Source organism: Bacillus rossius, assembly GCF_032445375.1.
Source record: "Bacillus rossius redtenbacheri isolate Brsri chromosome 9 unlocalized genomic scaffold, Brsri_v3 Brsri_v3_scf9_2, whole genome shotgun sequence".
NCBI classification, from domain to species: domain Eukaryota; kingdom Metazoa; phylum Arthropoda; class Insecta; order Phasmatodea; family Bacillidae; genus Bacillus; species Bacillus rossius.
This window is the reverse complement of record NW_026962013.1, coordinates 17,203,534-17,216,182: the sequence shown is the minus strand read 5'-3', so window position 1 is coordinate 17,216,182 and position 12,649 is coordinate 17,203,534.

The window sequence follows — 12,649 nt, the reverse complement described above, 5'->3', positions numbered from 1 at the left end:
TGATTTTCAGTTCGGTTCAAATCCGATTCGAATCCCTGGCAGTATTGGAGATATAAATCAGATTCCGAATATTAAGCACAAAATAATTAAAAATAACTGATTAATTTAGAAATAATGTGTGTTCTCTCTTTTCTAACTGTAACTACTGGCAATTATTTACTACACTGAGATTGAAATGTTTATAATTATGTAAACTTAATAATAAACACTTTAAAATATGAAAACCAAAACATATTCGATTCTCCAACTCAATCGTAATAAACTGCACGCCACAGGGAAATCTCAAGTTTTATAAACATTTCAGCAAACAAAACCATTTTTTCTCCAATAAATAGCCAAGACATTTTTTTCTTGTAGTTATGTAATTGTTTTTAGTTTATAGTTTGCTATACGACGAAATTCGTAATTATAGTTTAAGCTCTCAAAATCTCGAAATTCTTTTAATGTCACTGTGTTAATTATTTAATTTACATATCTTACTTTGATACATCATATTATAAATACTTACATAATAGTAGCCTAATTTTATTTTTCACTGCTAGTATTTTTGAGCCGTATTAAATTAATTTATAGCTTTTGTGAATATTCGTAATACTGTTCGAATCCATGTACGTACAACAATTCCGGGTTCGAGTAATTGTGGATTCGAACCGTACCCGAAAATATTGGATACTCGCACATCCCTACATATTATATATAAGTAGCAGAGACTGTCCATTTGATCATGTGAAATGTACTTTTTAAAAAAGGTTTTAGCTTTCTAACATAAAATTGACATGTTGCCACATTACGTAGATGTAGTTTGCATTACATTTGCTCATGTTTTATTTTTTTATATACATTATGTATTTACGTGTGATGTAAAAAAAATTAAGGAAAATTTAAATTGGTTTACTAGGTATTTATAGGTACCCTGGTATTTGATATTATTTAGAAAGCAATATTTCTTATAGCACAACCCTAATAATGTAATAAACTTGGTACTGTAAAATTGTTGGTGTTTTTTTTATTTATGGGACACTAAAATTCTTTTGAAACCGGTATAAGCCAGACTTTTTTTAGCAAATTGTCTTGTAATGTGGGTCAGGGTTCAGATTAGCTGGAATTTACTATACTGAATAACTGAATGGAAATATAATTACATAAAAATTTAAGCCATAAAATATGTACCGGTACCGTAGTGACCTGAAGTTGAAATTGTGGACTGAATGAATAAATATAGGGAGTGATATGAACCATAAGATGCCATCTTGGTTTATATAGTTTTTTGGATCATAACAATTTTGTATTGTATAATTTTAAAAATTTGGCTTCATTAAAGCATAGTATATAATTCAGTGCAATCCCTAAAGGTATTACATTGCCACAAATAGTTTTCCTTGTAAAGTCATTGGTGTTAAGTTTTGAATTCATTGTTTTGTGAAAGATTACCACTGTGATAATACTGTCGATAGATGTTATGTTATGGTTCGTTGAAAAATTACTTAATGCGTGATCTTTGCCCTAAAGAAGGTAATATTTTCAAAAATTAAACGGGAAAAAAAAAATTATTGCACAAAAACATTTGAAATTAATATGTTTTGGTCTTTTGGATCCTCTCTCTGCCTCTTAGTAGAAAGGTAATGTATGTGTCGGTTCACGGTTTTATACCTATTTTACTTGCCATTGTATATGCTGGCTGATTTCACTATTACGAACATTACAACATGCACATGTGTAGGGGAGGAATGGGCACTTTGTTACAATTTAATGCATAAAAATCAGATTTTATAGATAATCAACATTTATTACCTATTTTTATTGCACCACACATTTAGTTAGATATCTTAGAGAGAACTTTCTTAAAATTATAATCAGTCTCAACATTACGAGATAATTTTAGAAATTAGTCGAAAGTGCCCAATGCTCTTAAGAGGCAATACCGAGCTAGAAGCACACTTATCCCACATCACTAACAAAAATACACCCCTGATGACTAGCTGGGCCCCTTAAACACCAGAATCTCATTCTGGAGGATACGAGTTCAGATCCTGGTAACAGCCATTCTGATTTCTGCTTTCCATGATTCTCCGAAATCACTCAGGCAAATTCTAGGATGATGCCTTACTTACAGGCCAGGGTCATTTCCTGTCGCCAATTTCACTAGAATGTGCCTTCGCGTGTCACCGCCTGTAATGACCTCGCAGTGGACGAGACGAGAGGCCTCCAATAAAATTATATATATATATCTGTACCGACGTCAATCGTGCACACAGAAAAAAATGATTTTCTGTACTTTTACAAAAGATTCCTTTGGCAACCAGTTGTCAAGAAGTAGTTTATACTACTACAAGCGAGATACTGTAAATTTGTACAATACATGGCTATGGTAATTTTTGCATATATGAAATAGGGTTTTCAAGATAATACTATTTGTTTCTTACGAAAAATGGCGCATAATTTTATATTTTAATTAATGTTTCATTTGAGCATAATTTTTTTTAAACAATTGAAAAGGTAATTAAGTATGCAATACTTGTTTCATTGTGGTTATCAATGCGCACAGTTAATACTGGAGAGCTATTCAGGGAACAGTTTACATATAACTTGAACTACCGGAGGTACTGGGACACCACAGAATCCGGACTCAGTATTGCTGTGAGCATTATTTAATGGTGATGCAGTTGTTGACGTGACAACGTCTAATAAATCGATGAACGCCGGCTGCACGCACGAAAAAGTGTCCCGTAACGCACATTGTCCCGTTACGCTCGTACGCTTGCGCCGCATCTAACTCTCTTCCACTCGATTGGAACAACCATCGATTTGACTTTTTCGAGGCACATTAAACTTGAAACACTCCCATCCGTTTCCTACTTTTCCTATCATCGTCCTATCCTTAACAGAATAACACAGATTGGAAGATATTAAATAGCAAACATGTATGAAAGTTATAGTTAAAATAATCTCTTCGTTAACGTAACAAACATATTTGAATTAATGAGCGCAAATAAACGTAAATTTATCAATTAAATTGTAGATTTCATTTCACTCCTCCTTTGTATCCATACCAAATAGTGATAATTCAATAAAAATGATTCAATTTTATTCATGAAATTATGCAATCATTTCATCAATGTTTTGTTATGGCGTCGTCACGTTAAACTATCGTCCGTAAACCGACTTCACAGACAACCAATTTATTTATTTTTTTATTTTTTCACGAACACTTCTGTTCCACTTGCGAACGCGCCGCAGAGCGCAGACGCCGCGCGGGAACCGGCGGGACGATCCGGCGCCAAACAGGTTTCGGGAACGGATCGGCCTGGAGTGGAGCGGGCCTGCGGGGGACCTGGGGGACGCGCCCAGACTGCGCGTGGCCTCGTGGCCTGCCACCTGCCCTCGATCCAGCCGTGTAATGGAGAGAGAGAGAGAGAGAGAGATGTTAATAACCTCGCGCGCTTTTTTTTAGGCGTTCCAAGGAAACTTGGACTTTTGGAAGACTGTCTAGTAGTTGCGTGCTCATTTCGGACCGTTGACTCATCGGCGACCGTCAATCCGCGGTGTCGGGAGAGCCCGCGTGGGTGTTCTCTGAACGGGAAGCCTTAAGATGTATATCAAGTTCTGTCCCCGCCCGAACACGCCCGAATATTCACCTTCGGTCAACCTCGGGTTTATTTATTGTATATTTATATTTCTCTGTTTATTTTAATGTAGCTATACTAAACTAACTAACCGTCCATAGTGTTTTAAAGTGTTTTAACGTAGCTAACATAACCGACCACTTTTAATATTTGAATTCATTTTTCCTGCGCAAAAGTAAAACAAAACCCGAGGTTGTCCGAAGGTGAATATTCGGGCGTGTTCGGGCAGGGACAGAACTTGATGTACATCTTAGAGGCTTCTCTCTCTCTGAACGGTCTTTGAGGAAACAAGGCGCATAACGTTAAGTTCCCGTCAAATCCACCCCGCATGTCGGAACACCAGATCTGAATACAAGAAGTTGGTCGGTGCCCATGACGTGGCTTTGAAAGCCTCCCCGCTGAGGTCTGGCGCGCTTTAGGTCTCCGAGCGTGTTTCGCCGTGCGGTTAGGACGACTCTTCCGAGGCAAAATCCAGAACCCAAATTGTTCGTAGCATTATTCTTGATGTGCGAACATCGTAGCTCTCGGTTTAACGACACTCGGTAGGAGTAATTTCGTGAATGGAACCGAAATATGTAACCACGGTGCTGCCATCTGTAGCGTATGTAGCGAGCCAAAGGGAAACTTCATATTATTAATTTGACCAAGACGGGTAGCATTTTAATCAAATTCCTTATCGAAAATAAAATCCAAAGCAGGAGCTACGTCATTTTACCACGTTATTTTCGCTTCTATCGGAGCCGTTTCGTTGTATATTTCAAAAATTCGGACTGCAAATCAAATGATTCGTTAGTCGACGTAGTTGCTCCGGCAACGAATTCTAGTTGGCGAGTGCGGAAACTACGTCGACAAATGTACTTGACAGCGTAATTTTTCGTGTATTTATGACGCCCGGCGTTGTTTTAAAGAATTCCACGTTAAATTTCGCGTTTGTGAGTTTCGTATTTGCGACATGAAAACACAGGAATGTGTCAGTTGCCGAGGTTGGATGGCGAGTTTCTGAGAGAGCACCGACCTCGTGCACCGCGTGCGAGCAGCGGCGCAGAGCTGTTCGGGGCGCCTCCCCGCGTGGGTCGAGGGCCGCGCCTTGCCCGCCGCCTCCGCCCCGCTGCCCCGCGGTGAGGCAACCTGTCGCCGCGCTCCGCGAGTATCTCCCGCCAAGGACGGCGCGCTACACTCAGCACACACGGGCACAGAAGTGGCGGCTTCCATCGTATCCCTGCATTCCTTATTGAATTGGAAACCTTATTTTTTTGGGCTCGATCGGAGATAAAGTGTCAAGGCAACGTTTTCGTGAAATAATGTTTTAAGAACGTTAAAGGGCTCCCTCCTCCGCCTACCTGGTCACACAGACGGTGCGCAGAGCTTCAGGAAAAACAACGCGATTCCAAAACTACTCGAGATATCCGAGTGGGGTATGTTTACGAAAAGCATTTAAAGAGTTCGCTGAGGCCCGGAAAGTACTTTTAATTTTGGAACATGTTTTTAAACTGCATTTCTAGAAGAGTTAAAATGGCTAAAACGCGTGTTTTCAGAGTAATTTTTAGGCATAAAACAATCAGTACAGATTCTTGAAAGCACTTAAGGGCCTTGCATAACACCTTTATCTTCATTTATCGGCCATTTATAATGTTGCGATCACCGCTAAAATTGAACAGTTATCCTGTGACGACGAGAAGACTACGCATCAATTCAGAGCCTTGCGCTTAGAGGCGATACCGCGCTAGAAATACCATCGAGCGTCGCACTTATCATCCCGCCTCACTAACACACATACACCCCTGACGAGGCGGGCCCCTTAAGCTAGAGTCACAATGCCACGACAAACCCAACAAGCCGTCGTATAGCATTCCAGCACGTCATATTTACCAGCGTAGGATCACAATACCACGGCAACATTAACCCGACGATTTCTGATCTGGCTGTCGGTAAACCGTTCCAAGCCAAATCATTCCACAAAACGCAGCATCGAATGCACTAATAAAAAAGTGTATAAGCTGAAAAAAAATTGCTATCTCAGCCAATGCTTTTTTTTTTGGGCAGATTTCTGTAATCCTACAACATGTCGGGCCTCGCTTTCTTGGGCGGGCTCCACGTGGCGGCGTGCGGCTCAGGTTGAACCCCGCCATGCTGCAGGGATAGGGACCCGCCTGCGCCTGACGCCACCCCGACTTTAGGGAGTATTTGGGCAGAGGGCAACACAACGGGGTTTGAGCTTATTTTGAAGAGAGTAATAATATTGTTCATCATTATTTATAAAATTGTATTTCCCTCTCTCTCTCTCTCTCTCTCTCTCTCTCTCTCTCTCTCTCTCTCTCTCTCTATCTATCTCTCTATCTCTATCTCTCTATCTATCTCTCTCTCTCTGTTTCTCTGCCGTTTTACCCCATACTATGTACTTACGAGTGGAAGTTTTAATTGTCAAAGAAGTTTCATTTCTATCACGTGTACTGAGTTATACGCACTCTTTTATTGTTCTTATTTATTTATTTTATTGTCTTATTTTAAGTGGCGAAATTCTTCGTGCCGCTTTCTCTTACACTTAACCACATACACCTTTACTAAGTAAATACATGCAAGATAAGCTTAAGAAAAACTATAGCTAAAAAAATGAAACGTACTCACAAGCAGAATAAAAAATATCACTATCAAATATCAAATAACAAAAAAAGAGCACATAAGATAAACATGAACTAGTCCTACCTTGAGTATAAGATATTAAAGACAGGTTTTTTTTAATCTATCTAATGCTGTCTATAGTTTTAACAGTTTTAAAATATTTTATAACAGAAATATTTAATTTAAAAAAATTAATCAAGTCAAACAATTTTAAAAATAGTAATACATTTTATTATAATAATTCATACACATTCTCATACATACACAACAATTCAGATATCTTGAGTAGTTTTTTTGATCGCGTTGTTTCTCCTGGAGCTGGCTACGCTGTGTGTGCGCCCGAATAGGCGGGGCCCACGAGTGACACACCGTCACTGGCGACCAACCAGGCACACTCGGAGAAGAATCGGATGCACAGAGACTGGACCGGTATGCGAAGCTCCACGTCCTCCGAGATGAAGAGCTCAGCGCATTACCACTGCGCCAACTCGCTCGTGGGCTCGAGCCACCTTTGAGCCTATCTACAGGAAGCGAGTGGCTGCGAAATATCCATCCGCCGTGTGATCACGCATATATTTCAATTCTTCCAGTGTTCGTTCGTCTTAAAGGCCTTTCTTAACTTTCTATAGTTACGTCGGTGTTAACACAAGCTTCTAACGCGTGCGGGGAAGGAGGTCAAATGTATGTATCATAACTTGTGTGTTCCAAGAAACCGTGTTTGGAAAAATTGGTTGTCTGTAAAGTCGGTTTACGGACGATAGTTTAACGTGACAACGTCATAACAAAACTATGATGAAATGATTTTATACTTTTAGGAATAAAATGGAATCATTTTTATTGAATTATCACTATTTTGTATGGATACCAAGGAGGAGTGAAATTAAATCTACAATTTAATTGATAAATTTACTTTTATTTGCACTCATTAATTCAAATATGTTTATTACTTTAACGAACATATTATTTTAAATATAACTTTTATACATGTTTGCTATTTAACTTCTTCCAATCTGTGTTATTCTGTTAATGATATGACGATGATAGGAAAAGTAGGAAACTAACGGGAGTGTTATCAAGTTTAATGTGCCTCGAAAAAGTCAAATCGATGGTTGTTCCAATCGAGTAGAAGAGATATAGATGCGGCGCAAGCGTACAATGAGCGTAACGGGACAAAGCTTAACGGGACAATGAGTCATCCTTTTTCGTGCGTGCAGCCGGCGTTCATCGATTTATTAGACGTTGTCACGTCAAAAAAGATGTACTAACCGTCGTTGCAAGAGGTACCGGAATATTAAAAGAGGATATATGTAAGGGTGAAAACAATATCCTCATGTGCTGCCTGTTCCATGTTCCTGTTTCTGTGATGTACACCGTCAATGTACCGTTGTAGTACCCGGGCTGGTGAGCGTGCAGGGGTGGGGGGAGTGGAGTTTGCGTGCTACTGTCCACGTGTGCTGTCCCACTCGAATCTTCCGACAGCTAGCAGCTGTAGTGCTTGCCGAACTGACCGCAAGAGGATAGTAGCGCGACCTTGCTCACTTGCTCTAGTTGCTATCCCTTGTACTCTACCCGAGTGATCTCCCCTTACCACGCCGTTCGCAAGCATGTAGACTGACAAACTTGCAATAAGCAAGTCACCTGTAGTCACGAGGAACCAGGACAGAAGGTACAAGTGTGGAAGCAGTCAGTCAGCAAGCGAAAACTGCCCTGCAATGTACAACATCGTGGATTCTAACATGGCGCCGGAAGATAACGTGAATTTTGCAGGTAACTACTGATTGCGCTATTTTGTGGTAGTTTTGTTCTGTGGTTTCGTTTTTAAACAGCAAAAAAAAAAAAAAAAAAAAAAAAAACAATTGGTTGACTGTAAAGTCGGTTTACGGACGATAGTTTAACGTGACGTCATAACAAAAGATTGATGAAATGATTGCATACTTTTATGAATAAAATTGAATAATTTTTATTGAATTATCACTATTTTGTATGGATACAAAGAAGGAGTGAATTGAAATCTACAATTTAATTGATACATTTACTTTTATTTGCACTCATTAATTCAAATGTGTTTATTACTTTAACGAAGAGATTATTTTAACTATAACTTTTATACATGTTTGCTATTTAACTTCTTCCAATCTGTGTTATTCTTTTAAGGATAGGGCGATGATAGGATAAGTAGGAAACGAATGGGAGTGTTTCAAGGATGATGTGAAGGAAAATGGCTCACCCAACACCAAGATGCAGTCAAAAATAATATATTTGCGCCACGGACTCTGCAGCAATGCTAGGAGGAACGGGTTAGCAAAGAGCAATGAAAATGTTACATTGAAATGCATGAAAACAGAATCACGCCACGGACTCGGTCACAATGCTAGGAGGTTCAGGTTAGCAAAGAGCAATATAAAATGAGCGAAACGGGACAATGTGCGTAACGGGACAATGTGCGTAACGGGACACTTTTTCGTGCGTGCAGCCGGCGTTCATCGATTTATTAGACGTCACGTCAAAAAAAAAGAAAGAAACTAAAACAGGTGTTTTCACTGGCGTATTTAAACATAACAGTTTGGTACACAGTATTTTAAGTAGGACAAGTACCTTGTTAATATTTCACCTTACAACAATGATAGGATAACCGTTTGAAATACATGAGATGCGCGTTACTGACACAAATACCGCACGCCAGTCCGGTGACCGGCGCGTAGAGGTGTAAAGGCATGTTATGCGCGAGCCAGTGTCGACCTTAGTGCCCTCTTCCGCTTTGTGAGCTCGTGCGCCCGGCCAGACTGGGTAAACCGAATCGAGGGGGGTGTTAGAAACATCCTACGAAATTGTTGACGAAGACATTCCTCTGACTTGAACTCAGTGCTTTAAGAGCTATACCTCTGTGATCAAATTAACCCAAATTCATGATTAAACCAAACTTAACAAGTGAGTAAATAAAATATGTTAGAAACTGTAAGATCACAAAGTTAATTAGTTGAATGTCTTTACATGCAACGGTTTGAATTAAAGTAACAGCGTTCAAACAATATTTTAACAAAATTACAATTGCTGGAATATAAGTCTTTAGAGTGAATTTTCATTTGAATTTCGGACAGTGATACAAAATTCTCTCTGTTAAATAGACAGCGAATTTCAGGAAAATTATGGTATCTCATTCTAGTATTACATTATAGTATCAGACTAACTTGATATTTCCTTGCCTACATCAGCGTGTTAAACAGCTTTCCACATGACGGTAATCCACGTCACAAGCTGGGTCATCTGATTGTTCCTGGAATCCAAGGTTTGGACGATGCAGTGGTCCAACGTTGACTTCAGCTGGGTTGGGTGGATTATTGGGACGATCACACCAACCGACGTTCCTCCTTCCTTTCATCCTTCCTTTCTCCCTTCCTTTCTTTCTTCCTCCCTTCCTTCCACCCTTCCTTTCTTCCTTCCTTCTAGGTCCTGAACTCGCTCGGAACTGGTGAACCCATCGTCTTGAATTCGCCACCTCTTCAGAACTGTGCAGCTAAGTTTAACTGGCATGTCGTGTTTATTCTAAATTGACATTAGATTTGTACTGTTATGCGTGGACACTTCAATTCAGTCCGGAATAATATTTTACGAATCAATAACACACAGTGGCGGATCCAGAGGGGGGGCCATGGCGGCATGGCCCCCCCCTGAACTCTGAATAATTTTCTGTTTTTTCTCTTAATTCCTAATCATAGTTTTCCAAACTTACAAAAGTATTGTTTTACTGCATGCTCTAAATAATATTACATTTATGAATCAGAAATAACGCACAACAAATGTGTTAGTAACAACTTAATTGTAATTAGTTAGTTAGCCAAAGTGTCAGTGTTGTAAGTGTATTGCAAAATGAACACGCTGTAAAGCCCGTCGAAGAAAATATGGTACTATAGCCATCTAGCGGCGGACGAAAGCACCACCTTTCAAAAACAGCAATGCCAGCGTTCCTCTGGCATATGATAGTACTACCTACTATGGCTATCGTGTTTACATTTTGAGAGCGCTGTGGGCTGTTGATAATTCGTAAAATGAAAGTAAACCAATGGATTTCTCGTAGTTATTGTTTGCAGATGTGCATTGTTATAAAGGGCGAACAATGGTGAGTACAGAATATATAAAAATGTATATAATATGCAAATGTGTTCGTGTTTCAAATGCCTACTTTATATTTTTTTTTTGTTAGGGATAAAGATAGTGATTTATTTTATTGGCTATGGTTTGCGATTGAAGCACACTTTTTAGTGGATTGGTTCAATAAAAATCAGCTAACATTATAAAGAACGTCCGTAATTCACCTAAAAATAATTACAGTATCATCCTATATGCCATGTTCAAATTTTTATTTTCGAAAAATACGCACGAGAAGGGGCAATACTTGGGAACTATTTTGATGCACCTCTAGAGACGTGGTACCTATATACACATATTAATTTCAGTGCTGTTTATTACCAACACACTAAATTGTAGTTAATTACAACAAAAATAATTTTCTTTGTTATGCGAATTCGTCAGTTTTGGTAAAATTTGTTACGTACCTAGATCATATAATACATTAAAATATATACTCATATTTTTATGCGAAATAGAATCTTATGACTGCTGGGAAAATTAAATGTAAGAATTTAAACACAGCCTGACCGCCCTGACCACGATAATTGTGTTCAAACTAAAAACTGTATAATTTACTTTTTTAAACTGTTGTTCCCGTGCATAGTTCTAGAATGAATCAGGAAATGACACTTTATAATTTAGCTTCTTAATAGAATATTCTACATTAAAATTATATATTTGTATCAAAACTTGGAATTATTACACCAGTTTCTAAAATTGTGATGAATATAATTTCTTGCGATCACGGATTTGTACCTGGATAGTACAATTATGCAACAAAAAAAAAGATAAGGATTATACGATATTAAACCCAATTCAGATCTCAGACTTCTATATAATTTTGGTAATACTGGCAACAAATAAGGGGAAGTAAGATTCTGAACTTGTATTTTGGAGTACCCGGGTTCAGTACCCCGTTAGGGGCATCTTAATACTTTTTATGTTTTGCCTAAATCACTCCAGGCAAATGCTAAAAACTTTTATTGCTACAGGTCATGGCTGAGTCCATCCACAATTTCCTTGAACTGTGTTGAATTAATTCATCTCTAATAACACTAATGCTCATACAAATAAAAAAAGTTTGCTTATTTACAGCTGAAGTTTAATATTAGTTTACACTGTAATATTATGAAATAACGTTTTTAATAATCTCTGATAGCATATTAAGCTTGCAGCTGCCTGGCTATACTTGACTCAGGCTTGCACATCTCCGCGCATACCGATTGCTGCAAGCTTGCTATTACTGTGACAAGCTTAAATCAAGGTTGCTACAAAAACTGATTGCCCAGTCTCATTAAGCTTATAGCATTATTGTGGATAAAGCCTTTGTCGTAATGATAAAAGTTAATATTAAATTAATTTGGATGTGACTAGCTTACACAAGTCTAACTAATACTAAGGAACCATTTCATTTCACCCAATTTAAGACTTTATTTTACTTCTTTGCTTGGTTTTACAGGCATTCGAGGAAAGACAAGGATCGGCGAAGAAACGGAGGAAAACAATTAATTCATTTTTCTTGCCAACACTTCCTAAGTCTTCTGTTGCGGATTCATTAGTGCAAACTTCTTTGGCGGCACCACCTCTTAAGCCATCATCATATTCTGAAGTGGATTTATCAGTGCCATTAGGAGTGAATTGTTTAAAGGATGACCCTACTTCTTCTAGCATTATTTCAAACAATCTTCCACTACTTTCGATGGAACTGACACCATTAGTGACGGGCGATTTCACAGATACCTGTAAACTTTCAATAGCAGACCCTACCTTAGTGAATTCTGAAAGTTCTTCAGTACAAGATCTTGGATCTTCAACCTCTAATGAAAATACCAAAGCTGATACATTTTTATCAGAAACAGCTGTCAATGACATTGGAATTTTCATTGGGCAGACTATAGATGACATTCAAAAGAGGGAGTTATTAGCCAATCCTTGGCAAGCTCCTCCAAATTACAAATTTCCACATTCGACACACAACAAGAATGGGAAAGAAGTGAGAAGATTTCTGGGCCACAACCACCTCAGTAAATATAACTGGCTAGTTTTCTCCCCATCTAAACAGGGACTTTATTGCAAGTACTGTCCATGGTTTACTGTAGGGAATGTTGCAGGAGGCCAAAAAACAGTAAAACTGCAAAAACTTGTTACGAAACCTCTAACAACATTTTCTAAGTTGCTAGGGCAAAAAGGTGATTTAGAGGAACACAATAATACTAGATACCACAAGGAAGCTGTGCAAGCAGGTAAATATTTTCTCAAAAACTACCATTCGCCTGAAG